General features: G+C 43.9%; 1 protein-coding gene across 9 annotated transcripts in view; it reads left to right on the forward strand.

Annotated features, from left to right (window-relative positions):
* Positions 1-12,258, forward strand: part of STARD13 (StAR related lipid transfer domain containing 13) — a 302,366-nt gene that overhangs the window by 213,486 nt on the left and 76,622 nt on the right. The window contains exon 1 of one of the 9 annotated variants that reach the window (XM_035542437.2): positions 3,821-4,417. The exons of 5 other annotated variants lie outside the window; for them this stretch is intronic. The gene's annotated coding sequence lies outside the window, so the exon portion shown is untranslated. Of the gene's footprint in view, positions 1-3,820; positions 4,418-4,438; positions 4,728-4,754; positions 5,944-12,258 lie in introns of those variants that run through there. 3 more of the 9 variants (XM_035542438.2, XM_035542434.2, XM_035542436.2) reach the window with 3 other exon arrangements.

Below are 12,258 nucleotides of genomic sequence, written 5' to 3' on the forward strand. Positions count from 1 at the left end.
AGAGTCACGGGGTGCAGAGGTGATGGCAGCTCTGCCACATCCCAAGCTGCAGGAGCAGGGAAACAAGGAGATGCTGCTGAACTGAGGACACCATCAATGGTCCTTGGGAAGGGAAATGCCAGGGCACAGAGCTTGCTGGAAAGTGTTTTTAACAGCCAGTCCGTGATCAGGGTGGGATTTATCACCCAGTTCGACCCAAACTGAGCTGCTTTTGACTCAGCTCTGGGAGCTGCTGAATTGCAGCGAGGTGTGCGGGTTGATTAGCAGTCGTCTGGTTGCGTGATGAGTAAAGCAGAGGGGTGCTGCCGGACTTCCATAAGTGAGACTCAAGCTGTAGAGTTTCAAGTTAAAAAACATTTATATTGGCTACTAAAGGGAACACGTGACACAGAGATATGCCATGCAAACTGCAGAGATTTTCCACTAGGAGAAAGACTCTGAAAAGCTACATGAGTACAACATGTAAATAAGTTTGCATGAAAAATTAGTTAGGTAATAGATATTTTGATCCCTCAAAGAATGTATTTTATATAAGAATGCAAAAACATATGGCTTTCTCTTCAGGTGTACATAGTACAACTGTCCTATTTTGCATAACTACTGCAATCATAAGTGAATGATAAACCGTTCAGGAACCCTTTGGGAAAATGGCAATCTTAGGTAAGAGCATTTAGTGCATGAAAACCGCCCTGGACAAAAATCCGCACCCAACATATTATTGCAATTTTCTGCTTTAAGTGGAAAGTTATCAAATTTTTAATTTACCTTGAAATATCTATTTTGTTGCACAGTTTCAAATATAATAACCTCCATATTCTGTGATTGTGTAGTGAGTATTTTTAATGTCACATATAAAAATATTCCTGAGTTCAGAGATCTGTTTTAAATCTTAGACGTTTTGCAAGAGCCAGAGGCAGGAGATGACATTCCCTGATGCTGGGATTAAGCCTGGTGCAGAACGGAGAGAGCGTCCTGCACCGCTGGAAGCTGCAGCCTCTGAACAGGCTCTACCTCACCCCAGTGGCACAAAATAAAACCTTGGCCTCGAGTTTTCCTCCAGTATCCTCCAGGGTTAGCTCAGGAGGTGCAATAATAAAAAAGGGGGATCAAAGGGAACCGGCAGACGGTGGGGCAGAGAGGGGCACTGGCGGCGTGTTCCCGTCTCTGAGGGCGGCCCGCTTGGCGGCCGCAGGGTGGTTATCAGCTGCATGGCGGCGTGATTATGGGACAGCAGCAGGAAATACCTGCTGTAATCTGGGAGGCTGGCAGTTGGGAGTGAGGGAGGAGAACAAAGGCTAGCGTGTGTTTGCAGATTAGAGGAGAGCGGCAAGTCGCTCATGAAACACGGCCTAGCAAGGTGGCCCTGCCGCTGGAAGCACGCAGCGCCATGAGGCCCCATCTGCCACACGGCGCTCAGTTCCCCTTCCCTGTGACCCAGCCCTGTTCAGCTCTCATCAGCTCACTCAGAAAAGCTGTTAGAGGGGAAACAGCTAATTTTATCAAAGGGGACTGGAGCAGTGGCAGTGCTTTAGTCTCCTGTCCATGGGCAGGAGAACAAGGCTGCTCTCCTTGCCTGCAGCTGTAGGGTGAACACCAACAATGGACACAAGCCTTTGAGCTGGAGGACACCACTGGCAGGAGAATGAGGTGTGTAGCCCAGCCTTGAAGACATCTCAGCCGGAAATGGATTGCTCGACCACCAGAGGAGCAAGGCGGGGAGGAGATGTCTGTCAGGAGCCAGGAGAGCTGGCACAATGCGAGTGCTCTTCTCCTAGCAGGCTGGGCTTGGTCATCCTTCCAGCAATGTCCTCATACCTCTTGTTTCTTCTCAAAGAGGCTCATAATTCTCTTACCACATTATAAGCAAATACACTGTGCAGTCAGAGTGCCTTTAAAGTTTTAAAACCTTTCTGCCTTGCAGCCTCATGGCAGAACATTCAATAGATTAAATTTATTCAGCTTCCAAAAAGAATCAAGGGACAAGCAGCCATAACCACCCTAGTTGCACTAGTGGTGGGAAGGCACAGCTTTTCTATTTACAAGTTGCCTGGGGGGAAAATGCCAAATAATTTATTCCTCCTCCTTCCCCCCAGTGCAGCTGTGGGGATCTGAAACAATTTGTGAACTTGGTGTTTCAGAAGGGCCAGAAGACCAAAGGGGTTGAACTTGAGATCTCCTAGGGTCCTTTTCTGACCCGAATTACCCCAGCACCTTGTGATTTTATGATTCAGCTTTTTAAGGACAAGGCAGGGCAGACTTTCACCAGAGCATGTGGAGCTCTGCAGTTGCTCTCTCTACAGTACATAATTCACAGGGGCTGTAAGCACTGAAGGTCCTTGGATGGAGTTCTAGCTCCTTACAAGGAGCTCTTCACATAAAAGTGAAAGGTCTTTCTTTAATAGAAGTCTACACAACAAAAAGTAGGTTCATGTTTCTTCTGGTGATTTTCAAGTGCCATGAGAAGGAGAGACTGCAGTTAAGCAAGTCCAAATCTGTAAGGCACAGTAAGCTCTTCACCAACAGAGCTTTCTTGCCTGTCAGACTTCTGACCAAGGGGTCATGCTACCAAATGAATAAATCAGTAGCTCTCCAATTCTTTCTCTTTGTATGACATCTTATAAGCTCTTTATAAATGATAATAAGACTAATTAGTAACACGTGGTGTCTTGTACCTGACCTGTAAGGCCACAGTTTAGGAAGCACTCTGATTTTTTGTTGAAGTCTGATCTGCTATGAGCTCTCGGCAGATCTCATGACTAGCTCTAGGTGAGAGGGAAGTGAGGACTGCATTGTGCACAGCAATGGCAGGAGAAACTGTCCTACTGCCCTTCATTCTTGGGATGACATCTCTACTACTAAACCAAGAAGGGTCAGGGATGCCATGGCCAGGGGACATAGGCTGACTCATGTCTGCTCTGCTTAAGAGAAAGTTAGGTGGAATGGTCCAAAGCAGAGAGAGAGACAGCGAATAGCTTGCAGATAAGTGATGCAGATGATTTGTCTGCCAGGAACCTGAACTCATTCCCCAGCCATCCCATATTCAGCCATACAGGGCTACTGTAGAGCTGTGCTCACAGTCAGCAAATAGGATGGCCCAACAGAAGATGTGCAGAGGGAAACAGTCTACATAAACCAACATCTATGCTACCATGTTTTGCTGTGGTTTTTTTTTGTTGTTGTTGTTGTTTGGTGTTCCCCCCCCCACCCCCCATTTACTCTAGTTTCAGTCTGTGAACTGAATACTTATTAGTGGTGGGAGCACATCTTCCAATTCATCCCTAAGGAGCATGGTGCACTGTCTGGAACCAAAGCACACAGAGGGTGATGTAAATAGGAGAGCAAATGTATTCGTTTTCACATGCAGCATGCTTTTTCATGTTATTCAGGTGATGGTCAACAGTCTCATGGCAGAGGGAGAACAGCTCTTGCCCTGTGTGCCATAAGCATTACTCCAGGCAGTAGACACAATGCTCAGTAAAAGAAGTCCTTGGAAGAGCCCCATGCATCATATAATGCATGTCACACTGTGGTATCGAGCCTTTAATCTCCTCTTACAACCTTTGCTAGAGATACAAAATTCTGTTATTTGAATGGGTATGTACAAATGATTGGTCTCTTTTATGGATTTCCAAGTACATTTTAAAGGTCAAACAAGTAATTTTAATCAGTCATGTGTGTTTTGACAGCTGATAAGTATCGAAAGTACAGCAGCACCTGCAAAGCGGGGTTAATTTTATTCACCCTTACGTATTTGGATCGGGAGCGGGAATGGTACTTCTCTCCTGCTCATTTCACTCTCCATCACCAAGCGCCTGGCATCGATCAACCAGTGCATCCACAGGAGAGCACTGTCATTGCAGCACTTCAAATCTGAGTCACAGCTGCTTGGACGAGGGCCCAGGACCTGTGTCATATGGCTGCCGATGAAGAGAGTAGTAGCTGCATCAGAGCCTCGCTGCCCTCAGCTAACAGCATGCCTGGCTACTCAATCTGTAAGGCTTTCTTTTAGGCTTCCTGGCTAGTAAGCGTTTGGAAATTTGTCTGGCTTGGTTGTTCTCAAATTCTTGCGTGGTGGTTGTGGAGAGCTGTCAGATCCCAAGACTACAACCAACTATCCTCAGTTGCTGTCTGCAAAATTGTAATCAACGAAACTGAAGGCATTCTCCCATTTCCACAAATTGCAGTCACAGACTGGGAGTGAGGTTTGAACTCGGATCCTGTAGTGTCAACTTCTACCATGGGAACTAAAGGACTGTCTGCATCTCTTACTGGGAGCAGTAGTACACACAGGGATGGGCGGCAAGGCTGATCAGCATGGGCACCGAGTAGATGAGATTGTTCAGCATGGAAAAAAGAGGATTAAACGGGATCTGACAGAAGCCTGTGAAGTCATCTATCATGTGGAAAAACTGAACTTGTAAGAACTGTGGGGCATGTAATGAAATGGTTAGAGAGTAGGTGTAAGTAGGCAGAAGTGCTTTTTTTGTGTGTGTGCTTTTCCACTATATTTTTAGAATGCGCTATGAATAAGCGTAATTGACTTCAAAAAGGGACAGGATTCGTTCACAGAAGACGGGTCTGCTGCGGGTACTGAGAGCTGTAGTCCAGCTCCAGCATCTGGCTGGGGAAGTCCCCAAATCCCTGATTGCTGGAAGCAGAGGCACACCAGGGGAAAAGCCCCTCCTGGCACACGCTCTTCTGCACTCTTCCCTAAGCTGCCAGCAGAGGTGAGTCTGAAGGGCTCCTTGATGAGCCTTTGACAGCAATCTCCAGCTGATCTAGCCAGGGCAGTGGTCAGGAGCCTGTGTGCCATGGGGACACGATCAGTTAGGGGAAGAGGAGACTTTTCATCATCAATCAGAGGTCAGAGAGCTCTTCAGACCCTTTCAGCGATGGTGCAGCTCTCACTCTAGAAAAAGCTGAGAACCCCCGGGTTTTGCAGCCCATTCAAACTGCATCCAGCTCTGCCCCGTAATTTTTAATTTCCATAGCACAGTTTCTTAAGAAGATCTGGAGGGTGGAGGATTAAAACAATTTACAGTTTACAGAAACTCAGCTTTGTTTTGCTCGGCTCATGGGGACAAAGTTCGCAGCGCTATTTTTATGGTACCACCTTGCTTTTATACTCTACGCTTTGTTAAACATGATAATGAGTTCAGTGCTGTATAGAGCATTCAGTGCTGTGCAGAAAAATAAAAGTACTTCCTGCCCACACTTCAAAAGAGCTGGTGTGGTGGTAAAGGCTCTTTCAAGCTAAGGGCTGCTAGCCTAAACAGTGCGTATTCTGGGTTAGTCTGTCAAAAAGCTCTGTATTGTAAATGTAAATTTGTCTTTGTGAGAATGACAAGCTCCTGTTCAAAGCAAAACATTATATGAAGCAGTTCACTGAGGCAGTATGTTTTACTATATTCCCCCTCTGGAACAGAGAGGAGTTTTGTATTACATTAATCAGCTTCTAAGCCCTGAAGGTCACAATTATCTGGCCACTATTTTTCAGTATTAGTGATTTTAGTACACGATTAACTTTCATGTGTGCATCATTAAGATGAGGAATTGTTTTTGAAGTTTCAAATAGAGCAGCAGGTCTTAGCTGTAGTATTTGCCATACTTGCTCAGCCACTGTTAAAAGGGATGATTTATAGAAAATCCAGCTGTGAGTTTTCGTTTCTTCAAGAGCAGGAGGCGGGACTAGAAACCAACCTAAAACCAAGCAGAGCATTGATCAGAGTAGAAATGATGTAGAGCACAGCTCCACAGACAACAACTAAGCATCGTGGAAGTATTAGCTGGCAGAGATAAGGAGGCGGAAGCAGCGCTCAGTGACAGAGGAGCCATCTGTCAGAAACTGAGAATCAGATTGCAAGAAACCAGAAAATGAAGTACAGAAGAAAGTGATTTTGGTTCAAAGGTACAGTGAAGCCTAAGGATATCTATCTGTTGACAGTAAGTTTCTGTACTGTAGCACTGGTGTTTGATACAGCAGCTAGCACTGTTTGGAAGGGCTTTTCAGCTTTGAAAACAGACAGAAGTGTCTCCTTTATAAAATAGCTTTTACTTAAAGGTTTTATTTATTTTTAAGATGTAAATAAGCTTATATGTTTGAGGCGGCTTGTTTAAAAACTTGTAAACAAACTTTAAAACTGCTGTGTCCATCACTCGAGAGGCTGGTTTTATTTAACAAGGTCATCTCCTGCTGAGGATAAGATTTGTTCGTAACCTTTCTGAAAATTTTCTTAGGAGAAAAGACTGCTTTGGCCCCAGTTGTGAGGTGAAAAAGGGTAGGCAAGAATATTTTTTCTGGAAAGGGGAAAGGAGTTCCCACCCAAATAGATCTAAACTAACTGGAACTACAGCGTATAAACACCCCGGGGCTAAGTTCTACCCTCGCTTACACTGATGTAAGTCAGGTTTTAGTCTACTGCAGTTAATAAAATTACTCCTGATTTAATTAAGGATAGAATTTGGTTGCACATTTCTTAATAATGAAAAAGCCCCATGGTTCTTTCCAAAGTGCATTTTGTGTTAACAGATTATTAAGGACTCGCTTTATAATACTTATAAATGAATAGTAAACTCACGTTGTGATGCATCTTTTGTCATGTATCTGTATTATCCTTCACTGAAACGAGCACTAAGACAGCAAGAGAGATTGTAAGCGATCCTATTATTTCTCGTTAGCAAGTTCCCCGATAAGGTTTCATATTCCTTTCAGTTCAGTGGCTTGCATTTGGGGTGATATGCTTTAATCCCAAAAGGTTTGTGAGGCTCCAGTTGGCAGTGATAAGATGATTATGAGCTATAGCAGATAAGTGTGAACGTCCCGTACGAGACCCCAGGCTGTGTTATTAGCACCGAGTCAGCCCTGTTGCAGATTGTACAGAAAAATGACTCCTGTGGCAGTGCTTTTCATGTACTAGTTGCTCCGTGCTAGAAGCAGAAGCATTGGCTGTTGACTGTAAAAAAAAAAAAAAAAGGCAAAAAAAAAAAAAAAAAAAGCCCGCTCACTATTATGGCCCAATATGGATGACAAAACACTGTAGCATGTGTGGGAAAATGGCTGCAGTCCAATGTCTGGAACCGTTTATCTTCTGGTAGAGTCTGGAAGATGACTGTTTTATGTATTTTACAGAAATCCCTGCTGATTGATTTCATTTACTTAGGGGGAGGGGGCATGGTGACTGATGGTGGGGACAACTGGAAAAAAAAAAAAAGAGGAAAAAAAAAAAAGTGGATTCTTAACATTATCCTGACATCCTGTTCTGGTTGGGGTTGTTGGCACCTTTAAAGGAGAGCGGACCATCGTGGACAGCCCGATACATCGTGCTGCTGCTTTTTCTACTGCACAGTTAGGTTTTTGCTTCTTGTTTCTAGGTCTCAGTGAGCTGAAAGTTGCAGGCTTTGCTTACCACCCCCTCCACTGGCACTGCTCTCTTCTTGGCAGCGTCGGGTAAATCTTGGAAATTATTTGCAAAAGGGGAACGGGCAGAAATTGATACAGCTCTCTGCAGGCTTTCAGAAGTCTGGCTGACAGGGGGCATTGTTATTGAAGAGGGAGGAGGGAATTTGTGACAAAAACTGAGATTTCCTGTCAGTGGGGAGAAGTCTGTTTTCAGCGCGCAGGGCTTGCTGAAATAGCTCATCCCACTTTGGCACGTGACTTCTGTACGCTAGGATGATGCTACAGCTTTCTTCTGACGTTTGCTGCTAAAATAGCCACTGTTTCTGTGTTTGTTTGGTTGGTTTGTTGTTTAATAAGGAACAAAACTGGGATATGCTGTACCTCTGTGTCTTTCCTCTACCCTACTGAAATTTTTGTGTGCTCTGCCTGCCAAGGTGTTTGCCTTCAAATCAATTAATCTCACATCATGGCATGACAGTCACCGTGCCTGTTATATGCCAGGCATATCTGCAGTGATATCCTTTCATGCTGCAGGGGATCGGTGCCAACATTTTCATATGAAACAAGAAGGAGAGGTTGACACTTGGTGGTCAATATGCTGCTACTGGGTTTGAGGCTTTCCCAAAATGGGGAGAAAATGGATTTTTCAATTGGCAATATTACTTCATATTACACCCAGCAATCTCTTCATGCGGCCTTTTACTCCTGGCTACAATGCCATGTCCAGTGCAGGGTCACACAGCACAGCTGGAGAAAGGGAGAAATACTGTGTCCATCCCATCGCATCCAGTTTCCCATACATACCACTTGGTACAATCAAGACATTCTCCACTGACAGAGTGGGAAAGAAAGAAAGAAGAATTTCCTATTTCACTCCAGCAGCCAAGGAAGCTTCACATATTTATCAAATATTTGTTTCGGATCGACGGGAAACATTAAGGGCTGTGCATAAACAGTATCCCAGCAATAAACCCAGCATCACCTCCCACCTGAACAGTGTCCTGTGCTGTTGTCCTGCAACATTTTTCAGCCTGCTGAGTTACTTTGGTTTCACTGGTCTTGACGTGTGCTTATTTTCTGTGTCTTTTTGTGGAGGATATGCTTATCTCAGACATCTCTTCATTGCTCATGTGTTGACCACTGATGTGCAAGTTTACAGGAACTTAGATTAATCCTAACCCTTTCAACTTTGTTAATTTGGTTTTCTTCTTACAGAACAACGTTTCATTAGGAGCCTCTCAGAGTGCTAACCATTTTTTGTCTCGATTAAATAAGTTTGAGTCCTTCCTGGATTTGGTATATCTAATCAGGGGCAGTTGTTGAGTGGTCGATACCATACTGTTCAAGTGAAGTTACCAGTTCTTTTCCTTTCTGTATGCCACTGGGATGTCATATGGCACAGAGCAAATCTAGTGCTCCTGTGACTTCTTCAGATATGCCATTATCGTGGGGTCCTTGAGAGGGACTACCTTCTTCACTGAGAGGTCTCCTCATGAGGTAGTGCTAGTAAACAGATCCAATGTAAGCGTGTGGTATGTTGTTATTAAAACTCTCTTAAATATTCCTTCTCTCCCTAAGCTCATTAACTAGAATGCTCCACTTTATCAGATTGTTTCCTGTTCTAGTGAAGCTGCATCTGACATGTACTTGTGTCTCACTTTCATCTCGCATTTGGCAGATGGGAAAGAAAGGGGTCTAAGCCTGTGCAAACTTGTTTTTTCATCCACTGGGACTGCATTCTCCAAGTAATTCAGAGCAGGTTTGGGACGGCCAGCCCTTGTGCCTTCTTCTTCTGCAAGGGTTTGTAGAGCTGTAAGTCACAACCTGTGCTCGGGCCCCGGCCACTTCTGCTGCTGCCCCTGCAGTCCCTACATGTCAGTTAGCTTTTTAAGTCTCTTCCTTGCCTAAAAATCCCTCATGTGGCCACTGCAAACGTGCCTTCCTCAGTGGGCTACTTAGAGGAGAAATATCTTGGAATGTATTTTTGCAGACTTTGCATGTTACCACATTTTTGGATAAATTATGCCCTTTTTTGCATTGCAATATAGTATATGACGAGCATAGGCCAGGTGGTAGAACTACAGCTGCTTCTTGTTTTCTTATCAGACGAAGCCAAGATACTGCTAAAAACAGAAGATCAGATTGAAATAAAAGGGAGCTGTAGGCTGTGAAACATTACAAAATACCTCATCGAATGTCTTTGCAGGACGTATGGCAACAGCAAAGCTGTTATGTGCTAAATGGGTTTGGAGTGGAGGCCAGCTGAACGCGATGCATAAATGATTTACTTATTCATTTATAACCCTAACCTAGAATCATGAATTTTTGCTGTCCCATAAAAAGGATGACTTTATGTGACCCTTTAAAGCCTTCAGCTTTAAGTGGCATTAAGTTGATGGCTACTTGTTTTGTACCTTCAGTGAAAAATTATGCATAAATCACGTAGGATTTGCTTGTAATGTACTCATAATCCTCACAAGCAAAACTCCCACCCAAGTCTAGTGATCGAGCATGGTTTCTTGAACTCAGCAGAAAGGTCACCTCATAAAAACCATGTCGGCATAATAGTCAGGCCACCCAGACAATTTTTTTTTGGCTAGGACATTACTTTAATTAAGTGATTGTAAAGTTAAAATAATAATAGGATTCTGATTTAATCAGATAAAAGCCAGGGGAGCTACATTAAGCTCAGTTTCCATCCACTGAACACATCCAGACTAGCTAAGATCACTCGCTGTTTGAAGAACATTTTTGCACAGAGGGGCAGAGAGGGATGGGCCCATCCCGTCCTAAAATGTTCTGGGGTTTGTGTGTTTAAATCGAACCCTTAGAGTCGTTTTGTTCCTTAATTACCTCTGTTCTGTTGATTTATTGATGCTTTTGAGGCAAGTAGGCTCAGTAATACATAATCACACGTGTCACGTAAAAGCTTCTATTGAATCCGTGGACATCGTGCACAAAAGGAAAGGATTGACTGAGGGGAATTCTGTGGGGATGGTCTTCCTCTTAAAGGTAAAAACAGCAGTAGCTGTCATTTAAAGCTGGAATTAAGGTACTTAATCGCAAATGAAACTGAAGGCCTTGTGAAATCAATGGCTAGGGCTGTCTCAGTTCTTGAAATCTGCCCATGCAGCCAACAATTTGGGCAGAAGGTGAGTGGGAACCTGTGGTCCTGCGGCAGGGGTTGGAGGCTGGAACATCTTCAGAGAGCAGTGCTGGGAGGAGCGAGGGCTGAACGTACTGCTCGAACAGAAATGGCCCTTCCAGACCAGGGTGACTTTGGGGGGAAATAGGAGTGCTATATGCTTTTAGCACTTGTTACGCAGGCTCTGAATTTGGATGAAAATTGTGAATTGCAGTCCTTTGCCAGCCATGGGCACTGATGTACAGTTGAAAAAAAAAAAAAAAAAAGAACACAATATTGTCCAACTTCACTTGGTTTTGAGGAGATTTTGGAGGTTCTACCTCAGCTTGCAGGTGGGGGGTGAACATCCCATGCCCTGCATGGCCACTTTCAGACCTTGCTAGAGCTTCTTGGGGTGCCTCAGTCCCCCCGGCAGACACCGTCCACATGGCACACCTCCAGCTGCCCTCTACCGCTGAGGACCCAACTCCAAAAACTACCTCTGCTTCTTTTCTTCAACACAGCTAAGTGCTGTTCCTTCCCTCTGTGCCTCTTCTGTCTCTCCTGTGTCCCAGCAGGAACAAACAGAGCAGGAAATGGGCCACTTCTTAGTGGAGACAAAGGCTATAGCAAATTTTCCAGGAGATGCTTGTTTGTAACAGAGGTACATCCTTTCACCAGTGGCTAATGACTTATTTTGGCAGCTCTGTCATCCTGATTTAGTTTTTAGGAGTATGCACCCAGATGACCAGGAGCGAATGCGATATATACAAGCACAACAATGTGTACCTCTCTTGTGCTTCTGAGGCACTGAATTCAAAATATAGATGTATGTTCATATTTAGTGCTTAGCGCATTAAATCTCTGTAGGCCTGTAGAAACATGTCTAATTTATACATCCAAATTAATAGAAGAGGTAATCACACATAATAGTCAGTCTTTTCATCACTTAACTCAATGAGGAATGAAGACACTGTTTTGTTTGGACTGTAATTGCTTATACATACCTGAAAATACCATCCCATATTCTCAGTTCTTTGTAAAAACACCACAAGTTTGTCGTTAGAAGAGCATTTCAGGCAACTGCATAATGAGTTAACTTCACTTTTCAACTAAACTGAAAATTAGGAGCTTGACCCAGATCTCACTGGGATATCTCTACTGGAGTTTTTCATTGAACTTAGATGCTGAACAAGCTAAACTAGTTCATTTAAAAATCTGTTTGAAAATTATCATTCAGAAAATGGAGTCTTGAAAGCTCAGTGCTGATAATGAGCGTTCTGGCAGACCTTTAAGGCAGCAGTCAAATGCCCTCTCGGTTTATATTATTTATTTATATTGCACATATATTGCCCACCTGAGCTTCCAGACTGAGTTCAGTAGACAGCTCTAGCCCTGTCTTAATTCCTCAGCCCTGGTTGCAATGGCATCCAAGTGAGGAAAATATCTGCCAGCTCCAGGTGGCTGAGTACACAGATGGGTGAAGCATGAGCAGTGGTTTAGAGAGCCACAAGGTCATATCCTAAGAGTAATGGGTATTGTCAACGGTTTTTGCAAAAAGGGACAAAGAGTTGCAAACCTTGCCGGGAAACCTGGGCTTTATTTAGCTACAGTTGAAGAAGCAGCCTGTACCAGAACCTACATTTGTACCATTTGTACTGAGAGGCTCTGGTAGGGAGGTTTTAAATAATTTCCTGAACAGTTCACATAAAATAGAAAGTTAGAGATTAGAAGG

The sequence above is a fragment of the Cygnus atratus genome, chromosome 1 (assembly GCF_013377495.2).
Source record: "Cygnus atratus isolate AKBS03 ecotype Queensland, Australia chromosome 1, CAtr_DNAZoo_HiC_assembly, whole genome shotgun sequence".
NCBI lineage: Eukaryota > Metazoa > Chordata > Aves > Anseriformes > Anatidae > Cygnus > Cygnus atratus.